The sequence below is a fragment of the Impatiens glandulifera genome, chromosome 1 (genome assembly GCF_907164915.1).
Source record: "Impatiens glandulifera chromosome 1, dImpGla2.1, whole genome shotgun sequence".
Lineage (NCBI taxonomy): Eukaryota > Viridiplantae > Streptophyta > Magnoliopsida > Ericales > Balsaminaceae > Impatiens > Impatiens glandulifera.
In genome coordinates, this window is record NC_061862.1 from 71116083 (window position 1) to 71138416 (window position 22334).

A 22334-nucleotide genomic window follows, 5' to 3' on the forward strand; every position below is an offset into this window, starting at 1 on the left:
AAATAAAATTAATATTAGTTACAAACTAATCTTATTTATTTAATTTTTTAGTCTACAATTTATCAAAGTAATTTAAGTAATAATTTTTTTTATAACATATTAAAATCATATATATATAATTAACTAATAATAAAACTTATGACGGTTAAACCTAAATTTCGCTTTCTTCTCTCTAATATTATGATAGGTTACGTACAACTACATTGTTCTTTACGAATACGTTGGTTGCATCATTCTTATCATTATCGTTTTTTTTTGCTTTCCCTTCCTTTTCAAGTGATCCGTCTTACCACAATTTCAGCAATCAAATGTCCGTCTAGACTTGGACTGACTCCTCCTATTCCTCGACATAGATCTTCTTTTAACTCGGTTTAAATTCTATCATCATCTATGCCCATGTTTTCAACAATCATAGTAGAACCTTTGAGCGTTTAAACATAATCAATTTTATGAACCTCTTCAGCAAGAATTCGATCTCTAACTTCAATAAATTTCAATTTAGAAGTTTTAACAGAGTTACTAATTGCTGCCCTCAAAGGTTCTCACCTATTTAGTAGAGATGCTAACAAAATCAGGGCACTAACTTCGTCCCCAAAATCAATCTCAACAGATAGTAGTTGATTCACAATTGTATTGAATTCGTTCAAATGAGTAGTGACCATCAACCATTCTTAAGTAAAAGAGTCTCTTCATTAAATGTAGTTTGTTGTTAGAAGATGGTTTCTCATACATATCAGAAAGAGATTTCATCAGACCCATGGTGGTCTTCTCCTTTACTACATTGTGAACAACCGTCTTTGCTAGCGTCAATCGGACAACTCCCAAAACAAAACATGTCTATCAAGGAGTTTCCATTCAGCTTCATCCATCTTCTTTGGTTTCTCACTCAAAGGAACATGAAGCTTCTTTCTGTAGAGGTAATCTTCAATCTGCATTCTCCAGAAATCATAATTTCTTCCATTAAATCTTCCAATCCCGTGTCCTATATTGTTCTCGCTTGCTATCGATTCCAATGCTCCGATCTAGCCTAGCAGCTCTGATGTCAACTGTTAGGATTTGGATTCCTCAAATCTGACCTACTTGAAACGATATATAAAAACACAAGAAAAGAATAACACAAGAAGACACAAATTTATAGTGGTTCACTCAAATGAGCTACGTCCATTTCAGCCGCCACCAGATTTCACTGTGAAGAAGAAGGAATACAGAGTTTTTGCTTCACACTTTATCTCTCTAGATTTTGTCTTCTCAATGTAAACCCTTAATAATAACATATTTATAGTGTAAACATTCATGTAATAAAATCTAAACAACTCTTGGTCAGGCCCAAGCACAAACTCAAATACAAACCCAATAATCTCTAATTAATTATTATAAAGTTTATTATAAGTGTAGACTCCATAACTCAACAGATTCCACCCCTACCATTTACTTTTCATCCAACTAATTATTCATCAAAAAACTACCACAACATTGCTAGCTGAAGAAGCTAAATGATCTACCGTAGAGTTATATGCAAGTAGGAAAGTGTGTCTCGAAACCGAGAAAGGGTTATTCTTATTAGATTTTATCAATGATTGGAATTATTATTGCTTGGAACGTTTATGGTTAAATGATGGTGTGAAGAGAGGTATCATTAAGTCACTAATAGGAACCCTTGGTTGTGGCATATACTGTTTTAGTGAGACTAAAATTTGAAAGATGGATCGATGAATCCTTAAGGATCTATGTATTTGACGGTTGTGTGATTGGGAGACTCTTGATTCTATAGGGGTATCGAGTGAAATACTTGTGGCATGGAATGAAGACATGTATGAGAAAATAAATATTAATTTGGATATATACTCGGTTAACGTTTAATTAAGAAATCGAGAGGATAATTTTCTATGAATAATTTCTACGGTTTATGGACCGGTTCTATCACAATTTAAAACATAGTTCTTTAATGAAAAGAGTCTTTAAGGACTTACCAATTATTTTTGTGGGTGACATGAACGAAATTAGATCCCCTTCTAAAAGGAAATGGGTCAATAGGTTTTGTATCCTAATGCACGAATTCTCAGAGACAATTGAAGATCTTGAACTTATCGACTTACTTTTAGAAGGTTGTCAATTCACCTTTAGGAGAGGTAATGACAATGGGGTCAATTTCATTCTCGTATCAATAGATTTCTAATTAGTGAATCTATTTTTCGAGGGTTTTCTAATATATTTCAAAAGGTTATTCCATGAAGTTGTTCAGATCACCGACCGATTTTGATGGAATATCGTATGATAGAGAGAACATATCGACCATTTAGATTCGAAAATAAATAGTTGATCAAGGAAGACTTTATACCGCGTGTGCATTCATGGTGGGTGAGTCAGACATCAGTTGGTTCTTTGTCGAGTAAACTATTTGTGAACGTAAGGAATCTATGTAAACTTCTCAAAAGTTGGTTTGTGGGAGACCATGCTTTATTTTGTGTTAAAATCAATGACTTGTATAATGAAATTAATGGCATTGACGGGGTTGAGGAGATTCGAGAACTCTCCGTTCAGGAGGTTAGTTCTTAGATTCATATTGTTAGTAAGTTGCTTGATATGTATAATGAGGAAGAAATTGGGGCACACTAGCGAAGTAGAGCTACATCGATAAAATTTGGAGATAGAAACATAAATTTTTTCTATGGAATCTTTCTAATGCGCAAACAATGAATAATGTGATTAATTTGATCTCGATAGAGAGAGAAATTCATGATAGTGAACCAAATATTCCTACGAGTATTGTCAAAATTTATAAGAATTTGTTTAAGAAGTCATTTAAGGTTAGACCTAAATTGAATGGTATTATTTTTTATTCAATTAGTTTAGCGTAAAAAGATATGTTGGAGGCTCGGTTTAGCGCAAAATGATATTTTTCGTGGCGTGTCGAACCGTGTCGTTCGTCCTCTATGTCGTGTTGTCCATGCCGCATGTTTATTTTGTTTTATTTTATTTTCTACACAAACACAAAAGTACCACAATTAATATTTTCATTATTTTCTTTTGTTCACTCTACCTTATCTGTTTTATTATTCATTTATTTTTACTTATTTATTTTTATTTAAAATATTCAAATTTTAATTAACTTGGGAAATAATTGATACTAAATTATTCTCAAATTAATTATTTTATATTTTATATTGTGCTTGTTTAGATTTTAAAAACTATTAATTCTAAATTTTTAAAAGTTATAAATTTAGAGTGTAAAATAAAATTTCTACATGACCACTAGACCATCCTCAAACTCTGACACCTGAATCAGACCCTAACTCGGACTTGGACTGCTAAACCCGAGTCTTGATCATTGGACTTGAAACCGCACTGCACCCATTGGACCATCGCATGGATGTTGACCGCGTAAACCCTAGTGCTTGAATTTGAAATCATATTATCTTGATTATTAATTCTTAATTGAAGATATATTTTTTAAAACTTTAACATGAATGGTCGATATTTAAATAATTATTTTTTATCTGATTACGACGATTATAGTGACATTGATTTCTTATTTCAAAATATATATACTAATATTCATTCATTTCATAATCACTCAATTCGTCATAATTTTATTTTTTCATTTAATTTAGTTTTTTTTTTTCATTCATCGTCTTTTAGTTATTTTTGAGAAGTGAGTATTTTTTTTTATCAAATATTAAAGTTAAAGTTAAATTAATGTTAGAAAGTCAAATTAATACAAGTCATCTCTTTAAAAAAATCAATCAAAGACATGTAAAATTGGAAACTCTATAGATCAAGGATCTCAACAATCTGAGACTAACTAGGTCACAATTGATGGTAAATTCATCCATACAAAACTTGTTGAAACCGATGACAAAAGAAAATAACATAAAAATAATGAGCATATACAACTCTTAAAAAAACTAAGGATACACAAAATGAAATAGATCTAACTCTCTTTCAAGATGTTCTTCAACATTTGATCGAATGAAGAAACAAGTTATTTTTGAAAACCCATTATGGTTGATATGGGGTCGTTGTGGGACGAAATAAATCATATGTGGGTAGTTCGTCTTTTCCGTGCTAGTATCCAATCACCACTCAACATTTTCAACTAACAACAAATAGAGAAGAAAAATGAAATGATTTAGCCTTTCACAATAGAACGCGATCGACATTAGGAATACAATATTGCTTGGTTCTAATTGTTATATGTAAATTCAACAACATTCAGTTTAAGATAATTGGGTCAGTTTGCACTCACCATGATTATAACTTGTCACTATAAATTTCAATAAGAATCAAACTTGAGACCTGAGTATTAAAAAATACGTCAATAAATACCAATCCATATATAATAAGAAATCAATTAGATACAATATTTTTTTCAAATCAATATCTCATCCAAATTCACGAGTGTATGAAAAATGTGGAAGAAGTGATGTTTCTAAATATTATTAATTCACATGAAATTGACGATAAACATAAAAAAATCTTAATATATAGAAAACTAACCAGAACCATGTAAGGAACAATACTTCTATTTGGAGTTCCTTCAATTTGGTGATAAAATTTTGCATAAATAAAACTTGTCCAAAAAAGATCGACAACTATGACTCCTATAAAAATTAGATTTTAAATTCCCCTCTCAATTTAAAGCCCAGTATGACCCATAGTCAAAATATAACAACATTAAAACAAAATATCAAAACTTAAGATTTGTTAGAGGGCTTTAATCGATATATATATATATATATTTATTATATATATATATATATATATATTTTGACATTCGGCGGAATTAAGAAATGGAGGCGAGGAGACTCAATATTTTATTAATGGATTTATTTGTTTCACGGAGGTTCTTATTTATAGACATCTGGATTTAGTTATTAAAATATATGAGTAACATAATATTGTTTATAATAAATATATTTAATATTTATTTTGTAATATTAACATATTTTAAATAAAGAAGAGGGCATAATTAGAAAAAAAAAATCACAAATATCAAATATAATGTTTACATATATTTTTAAATTTATAAAAAACATTTAAAAGGAAGATCTAATAAGGGAGGATGATGCAGGCCTCAAAATTTTTTAATTCTTTTTACTGTAAAAATATGACTTTTTTATTCTTTTTTAAATTTTTTTAAATTTAATTAAATATTTATTTGTCTAATTATTAAAGAAATGATAAAACATACATTATCCACTATTTAAAATTTTCTTGTTATTTTTTTAAGTTTATCTCAAATAATTTTTAAACCCACTGCAACTCAGATTCCTATAATTGTCTTTAAATCTAATGTACACCAACTAGTCATATAAATTGACAACATTCATTCATTATGTACTACTTGAGTCTAATATTACTTATACTTATTTGAAAAAATAAAAATATTAAAAAATTAGTTACCCAATTTATTTAAGTTTTTTTTATATTTTTTATATCTATAATCATTTAGATTATTTAATAATCAAATTTAATAATAATTGAGAATAAATAAATTATTATAATTGATAACTCGACAAATATAAAAAAATATTTTATATTATATATATATATATATAATTAAAAAATATATGTGGTAATTAAATATTATTCTTTTCCAATAGACAGTCTCTTATTTTTTTATAATAATAAATTATTATAATAGATATTTGAATAAATATTAGATAAAAAATTATATGTTAATAAAAAAATTATTGTTTTGATAATTTTTTTTATAATAATAAATAAGTCTTAAATACATTTCTCAACAATTTAAAACTTAACATATTTAGTTAAATTTTTAATTTGTTTTACATATTTTTTATTTAAATTATTTTTCGCAAACATTTATATATATATATATATATTTAATTATTATTTTTATTAAAAAATAATATTAATTATTATTTGTAGTCTCTCAATTTATTTATTATAATAATAAATAAGTTTAAAATACATTTCTAAATCACTTTAAAACTTAATCTAATTGATTAAATATATTTTAAGATATGATAAATATAATTTCTTAATTTTGCTTTTGGTATGCTTTTATGCATTTACTGACCCTTCGTGGACTTACTTTGTGGTCTTAAAAAATGTATTCTTAAACCTTCGATGACACCTTTTGGCATGATCTTAGGCACTGATTCACGTTATGTAGACACGAATCATTGGATTTTATCACCGACATTCCCTCCATTGAAGAATCATTCTATTACACATTTGACATGATCATAGGCCATAACTCACATACTATGGACGAACCTTTAGGTTTTCTAACCAGTGTTTGCGTTACTTAATCCGACATTAACTCATCATAAGTTAGATTTTATAACTAATATATTTTACTATTTTTTATTTTTTATTTTCTATTTCATTATAATTTATTTTTTAATTTTTTTCTAATATATAATATTTATATAAATATATATATATATATATATCATTCTAATTAAAAATATTTCTCTTTTAATTAATTTTTTAATATTTAATAATTATAAAATGTAACATATTTATTTTTATAAATATAATATTTTATCATATTTTTATTAACTAAAAAACATATAATAAAATAAAATTGCTAAATAAAATTTTGACTTTATTAGTTTATATTTTTTCTCTCATCACATATACATTCGAACACACCTTTCGGCATGATCTTAGGCCCTAACTCACCCTTCGTAGACTCAAATTATTGGGTTTTCTCACTAGTTTTTGCGTTACTTAATCCGACATTCCCTCTATGGACGAATCCTTATGTATCTCACAAATGTTTGTTTATTAAGTCATCTTCTCACCAATGTTTGTTTACTCAAGCTGACGATATCGCTTCTACTTTATCCATCACTATTATATGTTATTCTTTAAGTCAAATTCACACCCACATATAATAATTACTTTTAAAAAGATTTAAACACTAATCTTAAATATGAACCGTGGATACTTTAATCTCTAGACCATGTAAGACGTTTGAAATGATTTTATAATTTTGTATATGTATATATATTTTGTAAATTAGATTTTATAACTCATGTATTTTTTAATTTCTATTTCATCATAATTTATCTTTAAATTATTTTATAACATATATATATATATATATTATTCTAATTAAAAATATTTCTCTTCTAATTAATATTTTTATATTAAATAATTATATAATATTACATAATTTATCATATTTTTCTTAACTAAAAAAACATAAAATTTAAAAACAAATGCTAAATAAAATTGTCTTTTTTAGTTTATATATTTTATCTTTAAATTATTTTATAACATATATATATATATATATATATATATATATTTATTTATTTATTGTAAGCATTGAAAATCTACACTCCAATTTATAATATTAAAATAATTATTTTGAATTATTTTTAAATAAATAAGATCAAAATAATTAACCTTATGGCCAAAAACTTATTTAAAACAATTAATTAGTGTGTTAATTAATCAAATTAATTAATGGTTAAGGCCAAAATAAAAAATAAAATTATTTGGGATACATGTTGTACCCATAATGTCTCAAAATAATTTTAAAATAATTGAAGTACGAAAATAAATAATTTTGACGATGAATTGATGTATCAATTTCATATAAAGTGAATTATTATTTAAATCCTAAAAATATCCAAAAACAAATAAAATAAAATAAAATAAATAGGGAAAATATTTTCCATATTTATTTTAATATTTTGTGTATTTACAAAGAACAAAATTAAAGCCAAAAAGGTGAAGGAAAAATCAATTTCAAATAAATTTATAAGGATTTAATAAAAAAATATATATAATCGGGTGTAGCCGAAAACAGATGAATATGTTACAGCAAGAGTCACGTCCATCAGATGAATGGTGGGTCCTTATCCGACACTCCAAGCGCTTCCACATAGCTGGTTGTAGCCGAGCAGAAGCTTGCACGCGAAGAAACAAACGTTTGTCTTCCCGAGCGTTGACGAAACACCAGGAACTGACATAATGCTGACAAAAATATGCCTACGGAATGCTAGAAAGCGCTCAAAATGATGTCGTTTTGAGCGCCATCTTCGTCTCCAATGCGACCGCCGTCTTGATAAGCTTGAACAACCGTGGATGATTTTTTCTTTTTGAAACTTCCTCCACAGTCCATCATTTCGGCTCATATAAAGCCTGAAATGATCACCTTACAATGATGATCATTTTTCTCTATCAAAATATGGATGAAACACCTTATTCTGGTGAAGACTTGTCAAGAATAGCGAAAAGTCATTAATGGCTTTTGGTTAATTCAAGCCACTAGGAGCTTCAACCGACCTTGGGACAGTATAAATACATCACATAAGGTCATTCCAAAGACAAACAACCAACACAACTCTCTTAAATCGAAGAAATTCGGAATCCGTCATTAAAGCTTGAAGTTTTCGAATTTTTCAAAATTTCTATTTAAATATTAGAAGCTCGGATCTGTGCATCTAGAAAGCTTCGATAAGGATTAAGGAGTATTCTCCAATCCTTGGTAAGATTCTAATTATCCTCAAATTCATATTCACTGTTTGAATTTGAAAATTTTATATTTCAAATTACAAAAGCTTGTATGCTTGCTAATTATTTGATTTTATGATTGAATATTGATCCTAGGGTCATTTAGAAACTATCTAGATTATGATAGAATCGATGAATTGATTTAACAAACAAAAGCCCAAATTTGAATTTTCAAAATAAAAAAAAATGGGTTTGCTATTTTTGTGTTAATTCGATTGAATCAAAGCCCAAAAAGCTTCGCAACATGATTGTAATGATGTTGGGTAACTATTTGGATCATGTTTGATCCATCTCAATCATGTTTGGTCAAAATAAAAATTTTCAAATAAAATAAATTTTTTGATGTTCTTGAATTTGTCACAACGAATAGGCAGTGTTCTTATTTTGGTATCAATCAAGTCTATGTGATATAAGGAAGCTATTTCATAGCTTTATTCACTTTAAAACGACTTTAAAATCAAAAACCCAATTTTTGATTATCATATAGGTCGATTGATACTTTGAGATGATGATCAATTTGTTCCTAGGAGCTTTGTGAAGCCACCCATGATCTTGGATCAGAGAATTAGAGCTAAAAAAAGTTAATTTTCAAAATTGTGCTCTTGGTGTTCTTAGACCGAGTCCTGTTGGACCGAGGCAAGGAGTTAGGACCGAGAATTCTCGGTCCTGACCTAGACCAGGGATAGATAAACTAGGACAGAGACCTAGGACCGATGTTCTTGAGCTAAGACCGAGAAATTCAATTAAGGATTTCACCTAGGACCAATAAAATTAGGACTTAGGACCGAGAGGTCTGACCTGGGACTAAGAGGTCTGACTTGGGACTGATAAAAATAAACTAGGACCGAGACATAAGACCAATGTTCTTAAGTTAGGACCGATAAATTTGACCAATGATTTTCACCTATGACCGATAAAATTCGAAATTAGGATCGAGAGGTCTGAACTGTGACCAAGATCCCCAAGACCTAGGACCGAGAAATCCAAACATGGGACCTAAACTCCCGATACCAAGGATCGGGGATCTTAGCCTAAAACTAGCCCCGGACCGAGAGGTTTATACACCTCGACCGAGAAAACCTAGCCCTATGCTAGTCTATGACTGATAAGTTTTTACACCTAGACCGGTAAGATCAACTAAGGACCGAGTATCCTTAACATCTCGACCGAGAGACTCCGGTACTCAGACTAAGAGCTCCCGAGCCCAGACCGAGGGTCTCCGGTCCTAAGGCACGTTTGGTTCAACTTTTCAAAATCCAAAATTATTTTTGTAATTTGGGACTCAAGTCATTTTCTAAAATCCCAAAAAATTAAAAAATATATTTTAAATATTTTTAGGATATTTCCACAAAAATATTTCAACAAGGGCCTGTTTTGGTATTTTTTCTAAACCCTAATGCCTTTAAAAATGATTGATATTCTTCAGGTATTCCACCTAATTATCATCTGCAACAAGTACCAACATTTAAATATTGATGCTTCAACATTTTAAATAACGCTAAAACTTAGAAGAATGACTAGGACCAGAAGAATAATCGGTTAAACTAAAACGTGATACAACCGATTTTAAGTCAACTTTATAAGTAGAGACCGTCTTCAGACGGGTACGTAGGATGAAGCGTGAAAGCCCTTTCCTGAGTATCACCAAACTTCGAACCAAAAAATGAAACTCTAATATAAAGTACGTTTGTATACTTACATATTTTTATTAATTTTTCTAAAATTAATTGGCGACTTTGTTTTCAAATAAATAATATTTTCTTAAATTAATTATGTTGAATTAATTTAAACCGGATTTCAAATCAAATCGTCATTTGATTATAACAAATCTCTAAATTTTTAAAATTTGAATAAAATTAATTTTTTTTACATAATTAATTTTAAAATCTTTCCATGTACTATCAAAATCCTTTAAAAATAATGTTTTTATTTTAAAGATGTGTGGCATGCAAATTAGTGTTGAAACCATTGAACCTTGAGCCACCCCGGGTCCCCCATATTGTCATGTGTCCTCCAAACACGTGTTAAGCTATAGAAGGGGATTTCCTAAAAGTTATAGCTTTTTGGCAACTCTATTGGGGACTTAAAATGTTTTACTCAAAAACATAAATTTGTCTTTTAAAACGTTTGTATCACGTTTTCACTCTTAATAGGTTTGTCTTACAAGGTACAACACCTTAAAAGACGCATAGGTTTTTTCCTATTTAAAGTCTTTATCCTTTATGTGTAAAGGGTACATCACCCTCTTCTTATAAAGAAGTACTCAATCGGGATCGGTACTTCTACACTCATGTGCAAAGATTATCAATGTGGAATAACAAACAACTTGTTACAAATCAAGTGATGTTATGAGAGGAAAAACTAAGAAATCGTGATTGACACACCCTTTGGCATTGAGTCGTCCGATAGGACGTAGACATTGTGGAGGTTGGGGTAAATTCCCAATTGAGTTGATATTCACTTGTTTAGCCCCTTCCACTATCGGTGAATGACACTCTCTTACCCATTCTACCCTTAGAACAAAAATTGGTTACTATCACCAAACCAGTTGTTTATCGTGCCTACACAACCAAAAGACCCCATCACTATAACCTTATGTGGATAATATATATATATATATATATTATGTGTATGCATGTATAGTCTAAGTGAGCATTTTTAGCATGTTCATTCTTTTTAAAAAAATGCATGTTTGTATATGTTGTAAATTTATAGTCACCGACGATGTTCATGCTGACGGGTGTTGTTCTGGTTCCCTGGACCGATAACTTTCACACTAATGAATGAAATTATCGATCTTATAGCCTCATTCCCATTATGAAGTTCATAAACTTCAAAGTGAACTCCACATTCATGATGGAAATACAACGAAAGTGGAACCTTATCAAACGAGCTTACTTCCTCGGTGAAAGGTCTATGTGCCTAATTGTTATGCCCAAGCTCACCTTTTTCTGTTATGAAAGGATAGTAGTGTCAAGGGTGCATTGCTGGAATATTCACCCTTATGTATTCACCTATAAGTCATGTTAGGAATATACTTATTATTATTATTATTAGTGGCTGAGATATAAAAATGATGTGTTGATTATCTTGTGGGACATTTTGTAGAAGGACCCATGTAGAAGTGGCTTATAAATTATACTTAATTTCCTCTTTAGTCACTAATTAAACCCACTTTCTTATCATTTAATCGGAACACTTGGCAGCTTAATAACATTCCACCCTAACCCATTGCATGATCTCCACTTTCCAGCTGCATGCTTCACACTTAATATAAAAGCCATTAGCTCACCTTACCCCATTACCTTGATTCAATTGGAAATTCAGTTCTCTCTCTCTTTAGGCAAGATTTAGGAGTTTTTCTTCAAGGCAAGAGCAAACCCTAGCCAAGACCATCTTCTTATCCAATTTCGAAATTAAGGCAAGCCTTTTCTTAAACTCATTCTTAATGACACACATAACTATGTATCTCAAGTACTTTCTACCTAATTTTCATATATGTTTGAAATACATGTTTCTATAGAATAATATGGTTTAATTGACAATCCTGGTTTATAAACAACCTATTTTCTCAAATATGACAAGGGTCATCATGTTTTCCAAAAATGATAAGGTTTCTATGATTTGTTAAATATAAACTTTCTAAAACAGAAACCCTTATGATTTATGCATACATGGGCGCATATTATTGATGAATGAGTATTGACGGAAACGGGAGGAGGCTGTATGGCATGAGCTCTAGTCAATTGATTCCAAATTTACTGGATGATTATTTAAGGGACCAAAGTATCTAGCATGAGCTCTATTTACTGTTGCCCAACTAAAAGACGGTCCAAATAGGTTAAGGGCTTTTAGGGCTGGACTCCTAATTGTGCCTTTCCAAATACGGCTCAAACGGATTCTTTGCCTTCAGGATTAGCTCTGAATGGTGTAGGGTCAAATATGGCTCAAGATGTTACTGTACAGGCCCCATGAAGTCATATTTTCTAAACATGCCAATGGTTTTTATGGACCGATCATCTCTTTTTAAATGATGAACATTTTATGCATATATCTTCATTTTAAAAGCAAATCATTCCAACAGGTTTTAAAATACTTAATTGCTTGCTGAGTCATTAGACTCACTATGCTTATGTGTGGTGTAGGTACTCAACCCTAGCTTTTGTACACTTGAAGAAATGAGGCTTGGAGAGGAACAATCTGATGGGGGAGAGTGTGGGAGGATGGACCGATGCTGCTAGATTTACTTGTCTTTTTGTATAAACACTTGACTTTTATTTTGGGTCTTTTCTTACTGCCTGAGGGTGCATGTATATAAGACTTGTACAGAATCATGTTAGTAAGTTGGAGTATAGGTTATTTTGTTGTAGCTTCTTGTAGTTGTATGAAAAAGCATGTATATGTGAAGTATATCTTTTGAACAGAACCAGTTGTATATGGCTTCAACTAGTATTCTTAATGATAAATAGATATACATGTTTGAGTAATAGTTATTATAATATGAGTAGGGACGTTTCACTAACAATAGAGGAGTTACTGGTTATTCTTATGATGAAAAATAAAAATATTTTACATTTAAGGCCATTTATAGACTCAATGCCCATCGGAAAAAGCTCTTACAAGAAGAGTACATATACTCTAAAGTCACATCCGATACTATCCTTGTGAGAACGTACATCGATTTTCAGACTTGGACCAAGATAGAAATAAGAAATGGATAGATCCCTCTAACGTTGGGATTATCCATGATAATAATGTTAATTCTACTGGCTCATTTCTTTCTAACACAGCAAATGGTAAACCCTCCTCGAGAATCATCGAGGTAGCACATAAAATGCAAAGAGGCAACAAAGATCTTTCTAGTGTTATTCTAGCGGAAACACTAATAGGCATGAACAACTCATGTATGTCTTCTCCCATGAGTAAAGGGGTTCCCCTTTAATCCTCTATATTTGACTGCTTGACAAGCTCAAGCGCTTATCGCCAGTTCTGCCTGATGGCGTCATGTCCCCTTCTATCCAATATCGGAGAATGAAGGAAGCCTTGTTTAGACCTTCGATATAAAGCAATGATTAAATTTGGGACATTCTCCCATGGTATACATGATGGATGACAAGCCTCTAATCATGCTTATGGGTTTACAATTAGTTACTTACTACTACACCCATAGCATGTTCAAGAATTTTGGCTACAACTTTATCGAAGATGCCTTCATTGTGGATAATCTCATCTACCGTATGGCTTATGTAGGATATCTCGAAAAATGGCATGACCCCTTTCAAATGTATATCCTTTCAAAATGAATGAAATACCTGGACCACATCCTCAAACAATACGAGGAAGTTCAGAAATTTGGAGCGAAAGAAGATGTTAGTGTCGGAACAGGCTACAACTGAACTTAAAGCCTTTAATTTCCATCAAGCACTTTTTCCCTTTTAGAATCTCTCTTTAAAATATCAATAAGAGAGTCATGTCTATAACAAACTTTGCGAGTATGTTTATATATAACTCTATGTTTATTTAATCGAATCACAAAAAAAGATGTTTATTCTTTAGGATTCAATTTATATGCATATGCATTTGTATTTGTACTTTGTTTCATCTGCAAACCCTCACCTCTTTTTCTTAACAAAAGTCCACGATTACGACAAGCCGACATGGACCCAAGAAAGAGAGATCCTAAAACCAGAAGTTTATACGCCATCAGATGGCCGACGAACCCAGAAGAACTGGATGCAGCGTTAATAAAACGCTTCTCAATGTATCTCAACCTTGAACGATCATAAAAGAGGTTGAATAAGATAAAACAATGGAAAATTAGAAATTCTCTATGTTTATCGAACGACGGAAAGCTATCGTTGAGGAAACTAGTTCCTTCATGAGCAAATAATGTGAAATCGACATGATATTGGAAAACGTTAACGGACGATATTCTGTAGGACTCGACGTCAAAACTTTCCAAGCAATGAAGAAATTTCTCGATGACACTATCAAGAAGGAAGGAAAAGAGGGAAAAGTAGTCAAAGATACCCACCTTCAAGTCGTTTCCTAAGAAAGGAAAAGACTCTTATTTTACACAATCCATGACCTTCACACCAGGTAACCGCTTCCTAACAGGAGCAATCACCTCAAAAAGCGAGCCCATGTAAGTCTCCATTACCCAAAGTAGACACAACTATTCCTACCAAGGGCACACCTCCAAAGGCACCTAAACCCCTAGAGTCTGTATGACCTAAGGATGTCTTTAAGTCAATTGATGAAGATTCTCCAAGAAATAATCTCGTCAATCCACTTTCTCCAAGAACAGACAGATCTTTCTTGGAAAAGTACGAGAACGCTTAGTGTGACTATCACAAAGTAAAGGGTCACACTATTGACAATTGTAGTATGCTCAAACACATGTTCTAGGATTTGATCGATCAAAACGTGATCATTAAGCCGGAAATCGCAAAGAATCTGCTACCGGATCAAAAAGTTAACATGCTCACAACTATCGAAGCATCTCTTGACTACATTGTGTTACTAGAAATGATCCATAACACTGAATCAAAGATAAACATGATCGATCCCGGTCCCAAAGAGAAATCCAAAGTCCGCTCCGACGAGACTTTTAAATGGTAGAAGTCAAACACGACTGCCCACATCTATGCCTTAATCAACATCACAGAAACGCATGGTGGAACGAATTTTCAACACATTTTAAAAAAAAAACACATCGGCCAATGTGTCATCCTCCTCCTAGCTTCTTGTAGGAACTAGAAGGGAGGATGAGCCCACAGCTCTTAAACCAAGAGACAACCTCATCAATTAACTGAAAAGGACAAATGCTAACATTTCCATATAGAAAATCCTAATGTACTCTATCGAGCACAAGAAAGCAGTCCTCAATGAATTAAGCAAGGCTGACGTCTCTTTTAACACCACCCATAATGAACTAGTAGGTATCATATCTTCTAGTTTGCAACACAACATTATTGGCTTCGAAGACAAGTATTTTTCATCAATCGAAATAAATCATGAAAAAGCCCTCTACATTTTTGTACAAATGGAGGAAAATATCATTTCAATGGTCTTGATAGACAATGGATCCGCTCTCAACATATGTCCTTGGAGGACCCTTGATAAGATAGGTGTGTCCCGAAACAAGCTCATTCCATCCAACCTGTGTGTTAGAGGTTTCGATAGCTCTCTTCGCGAGGTAATGTGATGCTTCAAGTGCATTGTCCGAGTGGCCGGCATCCCCTTCCAAGTTGACATTTGTGTCATCAACATGAAAACTTCCTATAACTTGATCTTAGGAAGACCATGGCTTCATCAAGCTAATGCTTTAGCCTCTACCCTACATCAAAAGCTTAGGTTCATCGCCAACGACCAAATTATCGCTGTCAACGACGCGATAGACACCACATCAGTCATAGGGTCTACCCACATATGTGTACGATCATTCTAATAAGTTACTTATTAGTAACCCACATGAAACATTACTAAAACTTTCTTGTTCCCTGTATGTCCCATAACGTTAATCCTTTACCCTTTTGTATATTACTAAAACATGAATAATCTACTGATATTCATGACACACGGGAATTGATGTTTCAATACCTATGATTACCCTTACTCCATGGATTTTACGGTTGCTTTGTCAAGTTTTATAAAAATAGGCTTTTTCAAGCACCAACCTTGTTAGGATAAAACACCAAGTAAAGGATTTCCTAAAGCAATGCTTGGAAGCACATCGATAACTTCTACATACAACATCAACATGTCACTCAAACTGCAACACTCTATAGGTTTCATCATTCCGAACTCTATCATTATAAATTTGACAAGATAACTTAGTGTTAGATGTTAGACTCGAATCAATGTTTTCAAAAACCAGTTTGTTGTATTCAAACTCGATTCGAGAGGGGCACTCAATAAGCACTGGAAATCTACCCTCCAATTTATAATATTAAAATAATTATTTTGAATTATTTTTAAATAAATAAGATCAATATTATTAACCCCGTGGCCAAAAATCTATTTAAAATAATTAATTAGAATTTATTAATGTGTTAATTAATCAAATTAATTAAGGGATAAGGTCAAAATAAAAAACAAAAATTATTTGGGATAAATGTTGTACCCATAATGTCTCAAAATAACTATAGAAAAATTAAAGGATAAAAATAAATAATTTTAATGAATTGTTGTATCCATTTCATCTAAAGAATTATTTATTTAAATCCTAAAAATATAAAAACAAAATTGGTAAAATATTTTCATATTTATTTTATTATTTTGTGTATTTAAAAATATCAAAATTAAAGGCAAAATGGTGAAGGAAAAATCATTTCAAACAAACTTTTAAGGTTTTAATAAAAAATAAATTCATAATCAAGTGTAGCCGAAACCAGGAGTAGAGGTTATAGTTGCAACCGCGCGCGTTATATCAGTGTTGAATTTTCATCCAACGCCTAGGAGCGCTCCACCCAACCCGTTGTAGAAGAGGAAGCGCACGCACGCGAGGCAGCCGATCACCAAATGACCTTTAGTTGGAACGCTAACGAACCGTTCAAGCGCTGACGGAACGCCAACGGAACACCAAAAACAGACAAAACGATGTTGTTTTTAGCTCCAATCACCTTCTTCATCGCAATGTCGCGAGGATAAACATGAAGAACCCATGATGCTTTTTGGTTTTGAACTCATCCATTGGTTGATGGTTTTGACTAAATCAAAAGCCAACATGATCACCTTACTATAGTGATCATTCTCCCCTACGAAAATAAGGATGAATCACCTACTCTAGTGACTGCCAACCAAGAATAGTCAAAAGTCATTAATGGCTTTTGGCTAATTCAGGCTACTAGGCTCCTCCAACTGACCTAGGATGAGTATAAATATCTCCCATAACTCATTCTGAAGCCAATAAACCAACACAATTCCCTTAAATTGAAGAAAATCGAAATCTGCCATTAAAACTTTAAAGCTTTGAATTTTTCGAATTTTCTGTTTAAGGCCTTGAAGCTTGAATCTATGCATCTAGAAAATTTCCATAAGGATCAAGGAGTGTTCTCCAATCCTTGGTAAGGTTCAATTCTTATATTTCAAATCACATTAGCTTGTATGCTTAATATTTATGGTGTTTTATGGTTGAGAATTCATCCCTATATGATTTATAAACTATCTGTATATGATAGAACTGAACAATCAATATCAATAATAAAAACCCAAATTTGAATTTAAAAATTAAAAAAATGGGTTTGTTGTTATTGGGTTACGTCGATCGAATCACAGTCCATAAAGCTTCCCAACATGATTGAAAATTTTGATTTCTTGTATATGTGTTATAAAGAAGTTATCAGATAGTTCCTTTCACTTCAAAACAAGTTTTAAATCAAAAACTCAAATTTTGATCACAAAATGTTTTGAACAAATTGATTATTATCCAGGTCGATCCATACATTGAGATGATGGTCAACATGTTATTGGGAGCTTTGTGAAACTACCCAAGCTCTTAGATCAAAGAATCAAAGCTAAAAAATGAATTTTAAAAATTGAATTCTTGTGTTATAGAGGACCGAGGCATGTGAGGCTATGACTGAGATATTCGATCGAGGATCCTCGGTCCAGACCGAGACCAAGGACTGATAAAAATGAAGTAGGACCGAGACCTAGTACATGTGTTCTTGATTTAAGACTGAGATCTAGGACCAATGTTCTTGAGCTAGAACAAAAAATTCTCACCTAGGACCAATAAAATTCGGACTCACGACCGAGAAATTCAAACTTGGACCGAGACTCCCATGACCTAGGATCGAGATGTCGAATCTTAGGACTGAGAATCTCAGACCCAGAACCGAGACTCCCAAGACCAAGGACCGAGGAACTTAGCCTAAAGTTAGCCTCGAACTGAGAGGTTTATACACCTCGACCGAGAAATCTAGCCCTAGGCTAGTCCATGACTGATAGGTTTTTACACCTAGACCGATAAGATAAACTAAGAACCGAGAGTCCTTAGCACCTCAACCATGAGCTTCTAAGCCAGACCGAGGGTCTTTAGACCCTAACCGATAAAATCGGACCCGAACCTTAGGATTCCGGTCCTAAGACTTGTTTGGTTCTACTTTTCAAAATACAAAATTAGTTTTGTAATTTTGGGATTCCAAATCATTTTCTAAAAATCCTAAAAAATTAGAAAATTCAATTTAAATATTTTTGGGATATTTTCACAAAAATATTTCAACATGGCATGTTTGGTGTTTTTTTTAAACACTAATGCCTTTAAAAATTATTAATATTTTTCAGGTATTTTCGCAGTTTACCAGCATTTAAATATTGATGTTTCAATATTTTAAATAACACTAAACATAAAAGCATGACTAGAGCTGGAAGAATAATTTGTTAAAACTCAAACGTTAAACAACCGATTTTCAAAATTCAATTTTATAAGTAGAGGCCGTTTTTAAAAATCTTTTAAAAATAATGTTTTATTTTTAAAATGTCTGGCACGTAAACCAAGTTTGAAACCATCGAATCTCAAGCCACGTCGGGCACTATATTTCCATTTTCCCACTGACACTTGCTGAGCTATGGGATTCCTAGGGTTATATATATATATATATTCGATTACAACTTTCGATATTATCTTAGGCTCTGACTCACCCTCAGTGGACACGAATCATTGGGTTTTGTCACTAATGTTTGCGTTACTCAAGCCGATATTCTCTCCATTAACGAGCCATTCAACATGATCATAGGCCATAACTCACCCTCCGTGAACGAACCCATAGGTTATCTCGCCAATATTTGTTTACTCAAGCTAACATTTTCGCTTCTACTTTATCCACCACTATTATATGTTATACTTCAAGCAAAATTCACACCCACAAATAATAATTATTTTTAAAGGGATTTGAACAATGTTCTTAAATATGAAACGTGAATACTTTAATCGTTGTACCAAGTAAGACGTTTGAAATAATTTTATAATTTTGTGTATGTATATATATTTTGTAAGTAAGATTTTGTAACCAATATATTTTTTATTTTATAACTCATCATAATTTATCTTTTCATTTTTTCTAATATATATATATATATATATATATATATTATTCTAATTAAAAATATTTATCTTCTAATTAATTTTTTTAATATTTATTAATTATATAATGTTACATATTTATTTTCATGTATATATAAATAGCATATTTTATCATATTTTTCTTAACTAAAAAATATAAAATTTTAAAAAAATGCTAAATAAATTTTTATCTTTAATAGTTTATATTTTATATATTTTTTCTCTCATCATATATTTATATTCGATTGCAACTTTGCCTTAGGCTCTATGGACATGAATCATTGAGTTTTATTAAATGATTAAAGATTCATAACTAGGTCAACTGAAGAGGGAAAAAGTCTAGTGGGTAAAACATTCACATTTGAAATGTATTCTGTATAGTGAGATAGATAGAGAAACATAACTGCATACAAAGAAAATTCATATTTTCATTGGTTTCACAGAAGAAAAAATAAGCAATAGAAGATAAGAATTTAAAGAGCACACTGCCTAAGGAAAATATAATGGTTGACACACATACATCATTCAGTGCGGGGGCATCATTGTTTCCATCTCCTGTTACACCAACAACATGTCCTCTCTTTCGCAAGGCTCGCACAAGGAGCAACTTATCATTGGGAGACAACCTTCCCATTACCTACGCATGGAATTAGAATCACTTCTTTCCTTACATAAACTAATTAAATAATAAGAGTAACATCAAACTAATTCCAAGTTGAGTTGGTCAGCTCATGACATACTGATATCTTCTCAGCAACTTCTAGCTTCTCATCGGATAATACCCGAAAATCTTTCCCTTCAATGACATTTGGTGCAGTGGTGTCTGCATCTTATTATAGTATCCCACATTCTAGGGCTATAGCTCTAGTTGTTTGGATATTATCCCTAGTGACCATGCGCACCTGTTTAAACACAAATCTCAACCAATTCAGCCATATATGACAGTGGTGCGCGCAAATATGAACTTCACATACAATGACCCTTGTCACTATTTTACCAAAGTAAATACTAGCATACCTTAACTCCAGCATTTGTACATAGTCGAATAGCTTCTCTAACACCAGGTCGACAAGGATCCTGCGTTGATCAATCATTTACAAAAACTCGTCAATTTAGAATCTTTTTTTGCAAGATAAGTTTGATGAAATATTATTTGAATATGGAGTAAAATAGTGATATACAAATGTAGGTATATAATTCTATCAATAATGTGTCCTCTATTTCCTATCTTTTCATAGATCAATGATCATTACATTTGTTCTGCCCTTTTGCCTAATGATTGAGCAATAGCCTTCTTCATATTATAATTTAGTTTAGTGTCGAGAAAAAAGACAATAAGATTTAGAATAAGATGTTAATATGATTAAACATGAAATATAACATCTGATTACATAAATTATAGTAGACTAAATGCACACCAGTAGTGAATAATACATTCAGGCCAACAATGGCTAGCAATACAAGGTCATCATCATGTATTTGCCAAGTAGACAATTTCTCCTCAGCATGTGGGATGTTTTCGAAATTTTCAGGTCTGTATGCAATCGCAACACAATGCAAACTTATGGAAGCCATCTTCAATGGCTCTTCTGAAAACTTCATACTGCAGGCAACATAAATTTCCACAAGATAAGATTGGAGTTAAATTTGAAATGTGGAAGGTATCAGTAACATCTTACTTAAGTCCAAAATTTTTCTTTGTATCAACTTGGAGTTGAGAGGAATAGAATTATGATCACATAATTGAGTCGACAATAAATAAAGTGTCTACCTAATTAGTTACAGAAGCCAAAAAACAATTATTGAAAATAAAAAATCCAGCAAGGATGACCGACCCATGGGGATTCTTAGATGCTTCCGTAAGTTTTAAAATACAAAAATGCAAATGAAGAAAAATGAAATCCTAACATACCTTCATTGATATATCTGGTGTAGGAAGCTAAAACTATTTCAGTAGCACCCTTCCAATGGACATGAACCTCAATATCATCAGACTGCACACATATGAGCATATATTATTTAGAAGAAAAACATTCGGATGCATGAATAACAAATGAAAAGGCTATCATCCTCATGTGTAAAAATGATTCTAATAGTAAGCTTCAAGTCCCTATATATCTATAGTTTCATAAGACAACATCCAAACCCTAAGGGATACTTAGAATGATTCAAAGGAATGTGTATAATACTGAAAGTTTAACACTACTTTGTAGTTTTAACAAATTATTATCTGTAAATACATTATATTGTATTACCAACTTCTTCCAAATGTATCACTTTTCTTCCTTTTAACTAATCTTACATCTTTAGTGTCTACGCAAAGGACACTCATGCGGGACAATCGAGCAACTGTGGATTTCATAAAATAAATACAATTAAAAGAAATCACTATCGATCAAACGTTGATCATGAAACAATTAGAAGAAGATAATTGATTTCTGTAACTACCTACTACCAAAGGCTGAAACTACAGTCCAATTTCTTTTATATATATAGCTAGGATCTATTTTACATTTACGCTCTCCTCCTAACTAATATAAACCCTAATTAATCGGAAGATATAGTATAATTCATTCATTCATTGATTCAATCAATTCATCAGATAAAATAAAACTCAAATTTCGTTTTAAGTAGTAATTGTTGACAAAAAAGAGGGAAATTGATACATACTAACGAGATTTTTTCAATCAATTTTCTCCGATCGTGTATTCTCAAACCATTAGAAGAAGATAAACAAAAGTGATGATTACTTATCGGTGGAATATTA